General features: G+C 53.2%; 2 long non-coding RNA genes across 2 annotated transcripts; one reads left to right on the top strand and one right to left on the bottom strand.

Moving 5' to 3' along the window:
- Nucleotides 1-880: 880 nt before the first annotated feature.
- On the bottom strand, nt 881-13140 carry LOC123619044 (uncharacterized). Its single transcript, XR_006727568.2, has 4 exons — nt 12056-13140; nt 9707-10209; nt 8656-8747; nt 881-3651 (listed from the first exon to the last, which is right to left on the bottom strand). It is a non-coding gene; the product is annotated as an uncharacterized LOC123619044 (long non-coding RNA).
- LOC141579032 (uncharacterized) lies at nt 6812-9684 on the top strand. The gene is made up of 3 exons (XR_012509930.1): nt 6812-7278; nt 7954-8519; nt 8693-9684. It is a non-coding gene; the product is annotated as an uncharacterized LOC141579032 (long non-coding RNA).
- Nucleotides 13141-13630: the final 490 nt, after the last annotated feature.

Raw genomic sequence — 13630 nt, 5'->3', positions numbered from 1 at the left:
GTGAATGCCATGACTGGCCACATCTCCCTTTTCCCTTTGGCTGCCAGGAAGCTCAGAGTGTAGAGTGAAATTTACATTTTAATGTTGGAAAATACTTCAGTGCATTGAGACTGAAGGTGACTTTTCCTCCCTGGCTGGACTTTTCCTTCTTATTTCCTTTTTCCCTTGCTATAAATTTTCTTTATTTCTATATATTTATTATGTTATTATTTCTCTTTGTGTGTCTTTCTATGAAACTTGAATTACTTCCATTGTGTCAATCTGTTCTGTCAAACTTGGAGTTTTAAATTTGTGTTTAAAATTTTTCAGGTACAGAGACATTTGAAAGATGATGGAATGGACCCTGGGGAAACAAAGATATGGGCAGAATCGCAATTTTTAGAATTTATTGTGAAATTGAATTTTTGTGAATCTTTGCTATATATATATTAAGAGTTTTCATAACTGTGTATCTATTGCTTTATGTGAAAGTCACTTTTCAAAATTAAAGTTAATAAACAGTGTTCTTTGGTTAACCAGGAGCAAGGGCAGATGGACAAACCAGTACTGTCTACTGAGCATGAAAATTTGAAGATCACTTTTTCAAGTTCATGGACAAATGAAAGAATTTAAACATCAAAAATAGAAGCTAAGGGGGAGGGTATAGCTCAAGGGTAGAGTGCATGCTGAGCATGCACAAAGTCCTGGGTTCAATCCCCAGTAACTTCATCAAAAGAAAAAAATTTTTTTAAATAGAAACTATAATGTTCTTACTCATTATTGCAATAGATTAATATGTAAATACTATGTGTTTTTTCCTTTTTTCCAAAAAATACATTAATGTAACTAAAATGTAATTAATGTAATTATAAGAACTAATCCACTGCATCATGTTGGTTCTGTAATATTTATTGGGCTTTCTATTTTTCTGATGGGTTACAGGAAGGTTGGGAAAGTCTCTGCTTTCCTTTTCTACCCATCATTACAGTTGCTGCATTTATGACGATGACTAAAAATAACGTCCTATAGGAGCAGGGATGGTGAAATGTCCTCTCTGGGGGGTCAGTCCAGGAGACACGCTACTGGGTGCCCGGCAGGTGCTGCTGAAACAGCTGCTCCCTGAGTTCTGAGGTCTTGATGACGAGGAAGAGTTCTATTCTCTCAAGGAGGAGGCAGTTCTTTGCATACGCTTCCTCAGGCTGATGCTTTTGAATTTCATCTGCACTGGCCCTTGTAATGGAGTTCAGCCTCCTGGCCAGTCCCCCAAGGGCCTGACCAGGATGGCTCTGTGCAAGCTGGTTTGTGATTTCCTGGACAAGGAGCTCCAGCCCTCCTCCTGGGCCCCGTTCTCCGCCAGCCCCTTCTTACTGTGTGGTCCTAAAGCAGGTCACGTCACCTCTCGGTCTCTCTCTCTCTGGAAAACCCAGATAACAATACTTCCCCACTGAAGAAAGGGTTTTCTTTAAGCCCTTTGAGGTCCTCAGGTGCAGCGCACCACGGAAATGCCCGGCGCACCTTGGGATGCGGCGGCCGCCACGTGACCGGGCGAGCGAGATGCGCTCCCGGCGCTTTGTCTGGAATGAATGCGCTCGGGCCACAGAGCGCTGCGAAACCCCGCCGTGAGCTGGGGTTGCCTTACACGCTCATAAAGCAGACCAGAAAAGAGCAGCAGCTTTGACTAACCCGGTCCTCAAGTAACACTCTGATTGGATTTCTTCTCCCTCTGATATGATTTCTTCCGGCGGGTCCGCCATGAGCTGGTCAGACCTGAGGCAGTTGCTGGGGGAGGGCGGGTGACCCGCGCCCCCAGCCCGCTGAGCTGGGGGAAGGGCCGCTCTCTGTGCGGCACGCGGGACGCGCCGCAGCCCGAGCCGGCGGGGCCAGGCCGTGCTCTGCGCAGAGAGAGGAAAATCAATAGCTGCTGCGGACTGACTTCCTACCAGGTGCCAAGCACGATGCTGCCTGCGTAGGTCTTTCTCTTCTAAAACCTGCCGACAATTGTATTACACCCTATGAATAGGCTCAGGACAAAAACAAACAAAAAACCACCCAGGAAACTTCATACACTTTTCGTCATAATGACAGCCTCCCCATTTGGACCCACAAGCCTAAGCCTGAAATTTTGGCCTGGGGCCTCCTCTGATCCCAAGGCTTAAAGACCACATAGCGAGGATCTGCGGAGTTAAAAGAGGAGGCTTCCTTTTCTCACTCTGATTCAGAATTCCAGAAGTGGCCCTGCGGCCAGACACAGCCCCCTCCTCATGCGGTCTTGGCTGGGGCTCTCTTTGCTTGACCGACTTTTACCCAGAACCCCCTGATCCTGGTTCAACTAGTGAACTCGAAATCCCAGTGGCTTCGCTCATCTGGCTGATGTATTGCAGGCAGTCAAAGGCAGAGTCTTGGTTGTGTTGTTCTTCAGCTGGTTATGAACCAGGCATGGGCTGGCGGAGGGGTTGTCAGGGACCCCAGACTCAGAGGATTCGGAGGCAAGCATCTTCTTGGCTTGGGGCTCTCCAGGCACCTTAGGCAAGCGTGGTGTGCTTGGAGAGGACAGTCTGGGCAACAGATTGCTGAAGAACTGCCCTGGGCAAGAGAAGAGCGAGGGTCAATGGGACAGGTGGCTGGTGCCACAACCCCCAGTGGGTCCCTGGAGGCAGGGGCTCCCAGAGATTCCAGGTAGGAAGACAGCTCTGCTGCTTGGAGGAATCTGTTGTGTCAAGTGTCGGGAAACATGCTCAGCTGAGCTGACACTGTTGCTGTGTGTCTGTGTGTGTGTCTGTGTGATCTGTTGTCATGGAAACCATGGACCGAAGAGGAGGAAAACGCTTTGGGTGGGAGCTGCACTCCCCTGGAGTCTGCGTGCTCCGTGCTGATTGGATGCGCCCTCCAGAAGAGGTTGCCTGTTATTCAGGGAATGGCTGTTGCCCAGAGAGCCCTGGGCTGACTTGCTCCCTTGGGAGCTGCTGTTTAGGGAAGGGTGAAAGCAGCTGGTTTATGGAAGCATCAGACAACATGGGCTGCAGAATCCGCCAAATCCCAAACATTTCTTGCCAAGCGCCCTTTCTTCTAGATTTCAAACTCATCTGTGTTTCAAAAGCAATTTCGTGTAAATAGCTTATTCCTCTTACTCCTAATCCTTGGGAAGCTATAACTTGCAGGCAATAAACGGGGTGCCTCGAGGTTCATTCACTGAGTGCGCTGTGAGCCAGACACAGGGCTGACACTGCAAGCCATCAGGGGTGTGGTCGACCAGAAGTCAGATGTCTGCGTTCCCAGGAGAGGGGCTGATTCCCTCAAAGAAACACAACATGGGGGTATGTGGCTCTGCAATCCAAGGTCTCGAGGCAGATAATCTTGCAACTTTCTATTCCTAACCGAGCCAGCATTGTTTGTTACTTGGGATAATGCATTAAAGTGCAGGGCCTGGGACCGCGTCACACATTCTCCTAACATCTCTGGGGAAGCGGTGGGACCTCCCACCGGAAGTGTTGCTTGAATGAATGAATGAATGAATGCGCTCACTGTGTCAGCCACGAGCCAGTTCAGTAGTTTCCTTCCAGCTCCACAGCTTCCATGAGAAGCCTCTGGAGATGCCTTGCAGAGAACTTGGTCCTGGGTATATGGTTACAGTGTCTTCCTCTATCATCCTGTGCCTTCCAGACTCCAGGAGTTCTGTGGGAGAGGGAGAGGGGGAAAACCGAAGAAAACTTAGAGGGGAAAAAAAAACCCACTGCAGGAAGATTCTACTGCCTCCGGACATTAGGAAAACCGCTGGTGTAATTCATTGGCTATGCTGACTTTTTCATCTGCAGGACTGGCACTGCCTGTGTCATTCCGTCTCTGAAGGCCCCCTTTCAAGAGGCCAGCTGCTTGGCGTTTGGGACTTACAATGTGCAGTGCAGATGTGCCATCCTCTTGGAACACACTTGTTGGTGGGCAATGAAATCCGAAGGCAAACCCCCACCAAATCCAACCAGTTTCTTCTTCTTCTTCTTCTTCTTTTTTTTTTTTTTTTTGGTTTCCAGATCTGAGTACTCATCTGGTTGCTTCATTAGAATCCCAAGACCTCTGGGGATCGGCAAGGGGAGAAACTTGCTTATGTTGAGTGTCTACTATGTGCTTGCATTGTGCAAAGCCCTTTCCCGTTGCTATCTCGTAGAATCTCCCATGAAACCCTGCCGTGTGGAATCGGTATTCTCCTTACATGAATGCGAAAACAGAAGCTCAGAGAGGTTGAGTTACTTGCCCAGGCTCACCGATGGGAAGTGGTAGTTCCTGAACTTGAATCAAGGCAGTGGCATCATCAAGGGATGGCTTGGGAGGCATCACCTTCCGCAGCCGCTAACCCCTGATCCCCACCCCTCCAGCGCCCAAATAAACACACAATCTATGTAAGAAGAGCATGCAGGGGACAAAATGAAGTTTCGCTGCATGTTGCCTTGTCTGCCACCTCCCTTCCAATGTGACCGCTCCCCATGATGTCGACACAGACATCCTGGAGTCTACACTGAATCAAGATTTGTCTGGCTCCAAAAACAGTGTTCTTCCCCATGCAACCAGGATGCCTCTTCTCTTAGGTTCTTACTGAGAAACATATTTGTTTCTTTGAAAGCTTTACCTGGAAGAGCCAATTAATCAGAGTAGGCTTCTTCTAATGGAGCCTGGTTCAGCATTTCACCAGCCGGCCCCAAGTCACCCGCCCGTCCAGTGTCTCCCACCCTCCAGGGCACCTGACGCATCGCAGCCTGGCGGGGTGAGCATCACTGTTGTGAGCAAGAACAGGTGTCACGGCGCAGACTGGGGTTTCAGTTTTATTTGAAACATCTACTGGCCAAGGTCCAGTTCATTTAGGTTCCAACTCATTTTTTTCTGCCTCTGAATGTGGAGACCAGAGGTGTTGAATGTGGCTGTCCTGACACTGGCTATTTCCTCCCAGCCTCCACCCTTGATGTGTGAAACTGACCCAGAGTGGAGGTCAGCCATAGTCTTGCAGTCCAGAAGGAAATTAGTTTTCAGGGACTAAGTATTCACAAGCGAACATCTTGTCATGAGCTAGCTGGAAAACACAGAAACAGGCTAAGTTCCCAGGATTTCAGAATCGGAAAGGGGGTGCTTCCTGCACTCCCCTCCTTCCCTCAGGAAGGTTACGCCTGATACTGCTGACGACTGACGTTCATCGCTGTCCTTGTAAACTGCACAGCGTTTTAACACACGGGATTCTGCTTTGATCCACAAGTTATCCTTCCATCTTATAGATGGAAGGGAGGTTCAGGGCTTTGCCCAAAGCTACAGGGCCAGGAAGTCACGGAGATGACAGGCTCCGAGCTGCAGATTTCATGCCCAGTGATGTTTCCATCAGACCCAAAGTCGTTTGTGTCACTACCCACCTTCTCCTTAAAAGGACAAAGGGTGGATGTGACTTTTGAGGAGCTTTGTTACTTTCATGGGCCTGGAAAGCTGCCTTAGCCTGACAAGACCTGGGGCTTCAGAGTTTAGCTTGATCCTCTTTTGCAACCTTGGGGGCCCCCGCCCCGACTTGCCCCCAGGCAGGCCCCACCCTTGGTTCCAGGTGTGGGTGTGGCCTCTGGAGAAGAGGTGGCCTCTTCCTGGGAGCCGCACGCCAGGTCATCTGAAGGTGCTTGGTCAGCCGCCAGGAGATGGGGCTGAGCGAGGCAGGAAAGAGAGAGGTGGGGCCTGGAACCAGTGATGATTTCCATCAGCTTGTGAGTTACCAGCATCCTCAAGCATCAGTTGGTCCAGTGGGAGCCTGGGAAGGCAGCGGTCTGTGGGGTGGGGTTCGAGCAGCAGAAAGTCTCCTGGACCAGATAGCTCTCTGCTGAGATGTCTTGGGCCTGCAGCTGTGGGCTACCTGGAGCATCACCTTGAGACCGTGGTGCATTGACAATGCCAGGGAGCTTCCCCAGCGCCCTGTGGGCTGCTCTCAGCGTGGACCCATTCCCGGCCGGGGCCCCGCGGGGCTGATGGCTGTGGTTCCCGGAACAGGAGCTGAATCAGGCTGCATGCCAGACGGGGCAGGGATCGTCCCCTTCCCGTATGCTGGTCTTGCGCAGGCTGGCGCACAGGCTGCTCTGGGAGATAGGGTGAGGTCTGCCATCTCAGGGGCTGGCGGCAGGGAGCCATCTGAAGGCCAGGTAAGCAGGGACCCCAGGTGCAGAGGCGACCTGGCCCCTCAAGGATGCGGGAGGCTCCCAGTTCCTGCACTTCTCGCTGCCCCTGGAGGCCCCTCCTCTGTCTACCCTTCACCCCTGGAGCGCTGCCCCTGAGCCAAGCACCCCTTCCCCCTTCCAGCTCCGGTGGTGCTATTCTGATTTCAAAACCCTTTCTCTTCCAGGGTTCCATGTGCATCGCGTGCTCAGATACTCAGAGAATAGATGAGCCACTCTGGCCTGTCGCAGCCTAACCCTCTGGGGGATGGGCGTGATCATCCTCTGTTTTCCAAAGAGGATGGCCCTCTCCTGGTCTTACGGCCTGCAGGTTGCAGGCCTGGGGACCACATTCAGACTTCTCAACAACAAGGTCCTACTACAGAGCACAAGGAACTCTATTCAGTATCTTGTAATAACCTATAATTAAAAAAAATCTGGAAAAAAATATATACGTATACCTGAGTCACTGTGCTGCACACCAGAAACCAACACAACACACAGCACTGTAAATTGACTGTACTTCAATTAAAATAAAAGACCAAATAAAACCCCAAAACCCTAAGACTTCTGCTTTCTGCACCTCCAGGATGCCCCCCACCCCAGGTATCAGCTCAAAGTATTGCCGGGTCCACAAGGAGCCAGCTCCTTCCCGGTGCACTTGTCTGTGCCCGATGTGTCCAGGGCCTCAGATGAACACACAGCCAATCAGAGCAGCTGGTGAAGCAGCCCCGGGAAATGCTGAGACTCGCAGGGATGTGGCTCCTGGGGTGTTGTGTGTGGTGCAGGCTGGCTTGCCTCGTCAGGGCTGGGACAGCCGCCTGTGGAAGAGGTGACTGGCTGCGACACTGGCCACGGGCTGGAGGAGGCCCGCAGAGAGGGAAGGGCCCGCTCTTCAGTGTGGCTTCAGGTTCTGGAGCCACGTGGCTCCTGGGCAGCACCCCCACGTCCTCTCAGAGCCAGCTCAGCCTCTGCGGAGGGAGTCCCTCCCACCCCGGCCTTCCAGTCCTCCCGAGACTCCGTCTGCATCGATCGGGGTGCCTTTCACACTTGAACGTGGGGTTGGGAAAGTGTGGTTTCCTCTTCTGTTTGCAGTTGGAAACTACGACCACAAAATTGATGGCCACAGCCCACGGTAAGAGAGACTTGCACAACGGGGTTGGGGACAGTGTGTGGGAGTGGCTGTGTTTTTCCAACACTTTTTGAGATTCATTTTGCTGGAGGAAGAAAGTCTTACCAGGTCCCCTCTGACTTGGAGAGAAGCGACCTTCTGGGAGGGAAGCCGGCTCCAAAACCCGCGTCCTCAGTCCCCTGTGCTGCCGCTGGCCTCTCTGCCCTCTGCCCAGGGGAGGCTTCTGACAGCTTTAGACTCCTCTTTCTCTGTGAGCTGTCTTGCATTCACTCAACTTGGTGTCCAGGTCAAGCACACGGTCCCCAGACTCAGAAGGGTTCCTACCACGTTCAGACTAAGCACTCAAAGCCCAGTGGCATCACCTAGTGCTCTGCGACCTTGGGCTGTTCCTACCCTGCCTCGGTTTCCCCGCTGTAAGCCGGGGGCAAGCACAGCCCTCACCTCGCAGGGTTGTTATGAGGATTAAGTGAGATAATGCACAGGAAGCTCTTAAACTGGCGCCCGGCACCACGCTGGCCCCTGCCGCCGTCCGCCTGGCTTCCACTGGGCATGACCGGCTGACATTTGAGGTCGTCAGATTCTCAGTAGCCCGTCAGGCTGATTTACTGGCAGGGTCTGCGTATAGTTGGTGCTGTTTCCTCTGTCTGGAACTGATGTCCCCCAGTGTGTCCACTCCAGGGTGAACATAGCATCTTAACCACCGCGCCCCACCATCTTCACCCCGGGAGAGAGGCGTCGGGCAAACGGAAACAGATCACTGAGATCCTCGCAGCCACACGTGGTTTGCAGGTGCTCACAGGGGTGGGTGTTGTCACTTGCTATTTGTCGCATTGTCATATTCACTCAACTTGGTGTCATTTGTCACACTGTTGTATTCATTCAACGTTGAATCAGGGGCCCCAAACAGGGGGTCCCACAGCCATCCTGCCTGCTGCCTGGCTCAAAGGTTGGCGTGACCAGTGCCCTGGCATGGGAGGTGACTTGGGTTCCCACAGAGACCCGGGGCCCCCTGGCTTCCCCACCCTTTAGGTGCCACGTGTGGCCACTGCTGTAGAGTCATCCCGGGGCCCGCTGCCCCCAGCCACCCCTGCAGGCCAGGTGGACTGTCCTTCTGGAAACAACCAAACCTGCCTGTGTGCTGGGCCGGCGCACGGAAACCCAGGTGATGTGAGCGACATCAGGGAGCAGGACAACTGAAAAGTGGCAAAAGCGACCCTGTCAGCACAGCCAGCCGGCACTCAGCGGTAAGCCGTGGGGTCGGGTTATGTGCTGTTGGCGTTGCATTCAAGACAGTTGGGTGGACAGGAGGGTCTCTGACTCATGCCCCGCCCTGGGCACCCGTGCAGCAGTGGCGGCTTCTCCCGGGGCACCAGCACTGACCTTCTGAGCAGGCGCCTCCCCTCTCACCACCTCCCAGGTACTGAAAGAAGCCTCTCTTGGTGAAGAAGACCATCTTGATGATGATACGGATGCTGGCAGTAATGACACAAAAGGTGACATCAACAGTAGCAAGCACTACCGATGCCCTACAGAGCGTCAGCTGCATCTCAGCCCAGCATCCCCGTGATGCCAGGTCCCAGCTGCTCACTGTGCCTTTGCACTCGGGGGAACTGAGGCTCAGCTAAGCTAAGCACCTTGTCAGAGCTGCAAAGCAAGTGAGCGACTGACTCTGATTCAAACCCAGTCCTGTCTGAGGCAGGAGCTCGCCCCTTTCTCCGCCACGACAGGGCGCCTCCTCTTCTCCCGTGGTGCTCAAGGTTCTGCTGCCAGTCAGATTTCCAGGTGCGTCACAAGAAGGTGGCTATTTAATGGGGGCACTGGCACCATCACCTGGGCATCCCGGGGCTCAGGAATCAGAACTGTCTCCTTCTCTTTGACCCCAGGGTGCTCCCCACTCCTGCCTGTTCCCCTGCTTGCCTCAGAACCATTTTTCATCCCCCATGGCTGCTAGTTTTCAAACATCACTTTTAATTTGGGGCATCCTCTCTCTAGGTGATTGCAAAAATTAAGTCGTTTTTAAGCAACCAAACGACGCTTATGGGGTTTGTAATAAACTTGTGAAATTTGCGGAACCTGGCATTGGCAGGTTCTCTCGGGCCGACTTCCCCGGGGCCCTGAAGACCTTCATGTTGGCTCTTAATTCTCACCAGTTTAGGGTCGATCTTGCCAACAGGGGCCTAGAAGTTGCATCTTGGACCGAGCTCTGAAAAGATGGAGGGGATGGGGGGCAGTCCCCAGGCATGGTGTCTGGCCTCTGTCATTGTGGGCAAGTCAGGCAGACATTGGTGTGTGGGGGGAGCATCCTTTTTCATTTCTGCAGGGTCAGGCTGCGGAGGGGGACATCGTGAGTAGGTATCGCCCTGTGTGTGCTGTCCCCCCTCCACTCAGATGGCTGCAGGGTCCCGAGGGGTGGGGCCACACTCCTACTTACGACAGTTTCCTCTCCTCTGCGTGAGGTCCTCTCCACTCTTGGAAAACGGCAGCACAAGTATTTCCAGGCATCAGCTCTCGCCGGCTCGCGTGGTCACGGCCTAAGCCGAGCATGCAGGCTTGTATGTGTTTCTGGCTCTTCCAAATTCTTAGCTCAAAACTTGACTTCACGTGGTCAGGACTCAGATGGTGCGAGGCCAGCAGGATGAACAGAACTTTCTAATTCACCTTCCCCTGCTGTGCACCACCGCTGACACTGCAAGGACCCCCTGCCCCGGGAGGACTGCCGGCACGGGCGGCCTGTCCTGGGGATCTGGAAGGCACCGCCCCGTACTTAGAAGCCGAGCACCTGGAGTCTGGGCGAAAGGCTGGGTGCTCAGCCCGTCTCCGCGCTTTGCCGGCTGCGCATCTTCTGCGCAGTCTCCTCCGGGCGCAGCGGAGTGAGCGACTGCATCTGCTCCCGGAATGGCCGTGGGGATTAAGTACACATGCTTAGAGCCATGCCTGGTGGAGAGTAAACGTGGGTTATATCAGTTACATGATTATGGATGAGGAAATCCCGCATGCTCGGCGAGACTCGAAGACGAAGGATTTCAGAGACCCTCACAGAGCAACAGCCCCCAAAGACCCCCACCCTCACCCCCAGAACCCAGGAGTGTGCTAGGCCACAAAGGAGAATGAAGTTCGCAGAGGGAATTAGGCCTGCTGATCGGCTGACTGGAAGACAGGGAGCTTATCCCGGACTCTCCAAGTGGACCCGGTGTGATCACAGGGGTCCTCAAAAGTGGGAGATGGCACAGACGAGGAGGGTCAGAGGGGACGTGAAAGATCAGGAGGAGGTACCGAGAGAGACAACCCGGGTGGGGTACGGAGGCCGCGAGGCAGGAACGTAGGTGGCCTCTAAAGGCTGGAAAGGCGGGGACACAGACTCCCCTCTAGAGTTTCCGGAACGACCCCAGTCGCTCAATTTTAGCCCAATGAGACCCGTGTCGGGCTTCCATCTTCCAGAACTGGAAGGTGATAGATGCGTGTTGTTGAACCACCAAGTTTGTGGTCATTTGTTATAGCAGTGGTAGGAGACGTGCACACACCGTTGTCCCTTGTGTGTCCCCTGCGCTGCTCAGTGGCTGACCCCAGAGGCTTAGAACTACCAGAATGCGCACGATGCCGCTCCGGGGAGTGTGCATCTCAGGATAAACCCCTCCAGGAGCACCTGATGCTCCCAGCCATCTGATCTCCTTGGGAGCTGCTTGTTCAAACCTGGGGTTTTCTTCTCTCAACAAAATCCTCGGGTCCCATTAGGATCGGGAGGCGGCTGGCCTTAGTGAGGACAGGAGTGCCATGCAGTAGCCAGGGTGCTCCTGTGGCGGCCACAAGCCCCCGGGCAGCTCAGGGCGTGGCCGCGCCGTGTTATTGGACTAATAGTGCAGAGAGCTGGGCTTTGTTTCCCCAACAACCCCACGTCCGTAGGAAAACGGTCAATAACATCAGAAACGCTAGAGCAAAACGGCTTCTTGCATGAATCCACTGCTTACTCACATCTCCTGCTGGGCAAATCAGAGGCCAATGTTCTGGAAAGACGACCCTCCCCGTGGAGAAGGCTGAGGTCTCCCACTGGCGCTGGGTAACGAGGCCAGCATGGGCACCTTTTTCCCCTTCCCCCACCGAGGGATCCCGTTTTCAGAAGCTCCAAGCACCCCTCCCTGGGCCTCCTTTACCAAACAAGGTTAGGGTTTCTAACTTCTTTCATGGCAACATCTGGCTGGTTTCCACCAAGTCCTTCTTTTTAAACAAATGTTTCCTCTAATGTCATTTCAGTTCAAGTCTGTGTCTTTTCCTTTCCCCTCCTTGTTCTTCTGGTCTTCGGAGACAGCGGAGTAGAGGAGTCAGGACTCACTCCCCACCGCTAACGACTCGGGGTGGAGGTCGGGCTGGCTCGGACGGACCTGGCTTCCTTCTTCCCTTTTGGCCGCAGGGCCGGGCCGCAGCTGCCGCCCCGGGACATCTTGCTGCGCCATCTGCCCGCCCCCGCCCAGCCCCCGTCACCCCTACCAACCGCCGGTTCCCATTGCTGTTGCTGATTTTTGTTTTAAGTTTTTGTTTGTTTTGTAAATTTGCTAGCTCTGTGCTTTTAAGACTCTCGGCTTGCTAGCATAAAAGCAAAACCAGGGCAAAGAGGGGCTGGCAGAAAGCTGGGCCGCACTTAGCAAGGTCACTGTGAGCTCCTCGCCGGGAGGGGTGCCCGCCAAGCGCTGTAAGAAGCATCTGAAAACTTCTCCTGGCCTCAGGGTTTAAAATACCCACACTTCCTGCTCCTCGGGGAGAGCATGCACAGAATGCGGTGACTCACCGGCGGTGGTTTTCAGATGTGTCTGTCAGAAGGAGGGATCATCAAAAGCCCATCCTGTTTCACATGTTATTTTTTCCACTCTCAGCTCTGCAAGTGTTCGAAAAGCTGAATGCCTGAAACCAGTGTTTGTTTTGAGTGCAGAAAGTGAAGGAGGAATTCATTGTGCTGCAGCAAGTGAAAACCCGAACCCTTGAGGAGGGGAAAAAAAAAAAAACCCAACCAACGTGTAAACAGTGTGGAGATTGAGTTTCAAAGCCCTTGTTTTCGTAAAGTTTAATTATATTTCAACTAGAGCCAAACTGTCAAAACGGGTGGTGGTGGTGGGGGGGTCTGCCTGCTTTGAAAACGCATCAGCTGTCTTCTGTAAAAGCCCATAATTGATACCTGAGGTGAAGCTGGAGCTGGGTGGGGGGACGGCCCCTCAGATCGTGCCAAAGGCACTTCCCCACGGACCACGTGCGAGGCTTCTGAACTGGCTTCCTAAGTGGGAACCTGGAGGGGAGAACAAAGAGGAAGCACAAAACCCTCTGTAAACGGCGGTGAGGGTTTACGATATCAGCCTGGCTTACGAAACGTGTGGGCCCAGGACATCGTTAACGACCCTTGACGGGAGGGTGAGTGGAGATGCTTGCAGTGTCCAGCGCAGGTTATAAAGAACAGAGGCCCCACGTTCTTCCTCCTGAGAGACGCGGACATGTCTATGCTGCCTTCGGGGCTGAGGGTGGGCGGGGGCCTCTCCGTACAGACCACGCCTGTCTGCCCGGTTATCAGGTCACTGCTCTCCTTGCAGACTCTGCTCAGCCGCGTCCTCTGTAAGCCGACCCTGCGCGTCAAGACGTTGCCCCATGCCTTCCGCTTCTCCTTCGCTGACCTTCTGAACTTTCTAGAAACAGTTCCAGTGCAAAGATTCTTAATCTTCTTTTGACATCTGAGGGTCCTCTCCAATCATAAACCATCCTCAAATACAATTAAACTTGAGCTAAAGAAGATGAAGGCTGAAAGCCATCTCATGCATATTTTGGGGTAGGGCCAGAGAAGGCATCAAAGCAGACCAGGGCAGGAACAGAGGCCTCAACAGGGCTGGGAATTACTGGCCTGAGACTTGGGGTCCCAGCGTTGGCCCCCATCCTTCCTCCTCCTTTGGTCAAGCTGCTGGTCTCGCTAACCCTAACCCTGAGGGCTGGGACCCTCTCTGCCATTCCTCCCTCAGATCCTGCTATGTTGAAGCAAGCCTAGGTACTTACAGGGTAGATGTCTGCAGGGTTTAGAGTGCTCCTTTCTTCTCTCCTGGCGACACAGCACACCACCCCCTCTCTTTCTCCTGGTTTTGCTGGTCTCTCCACATGGGATACATTCCACACAGCCCACTGCTGGGGAGAGTGGACTGTGGGGGTTTGTGGTCTGGGACTCTCTGTTGACCTCAGAAAAGAGCTGCCAGATAAAATACCGGACATTGAGTTGAATGTGAATTTCAGATCAACACAGAATCATTTTTTCATGCAAATATGTCTGCAAGTTCTATTTTTTTAAGTCTGTCCCGTGCAATATTTAGGACCTACTTACACTAAAAAGTTA

Source organism: Camelus bactrianus, chromosome 11 (assembly GCF_048773025.1).
Source record: "Camelus bactrianus isolate YW-2024 breed Bactrian camel chromosome 11, ASM4877302v1, whole genome shotgun sequence".
NCBI classification, from domain to species: domain Eukaryota; kingdom Metazoa; phylum Chordata; class Mammalia; order Artiodactyla; family Camelidae; genus Camelus; species Camelus bactrianus.
Note: the sequence above shows the minus strand (reverse complement) of the source record. Positions and strands in the feature narration are given on the sequence as shown.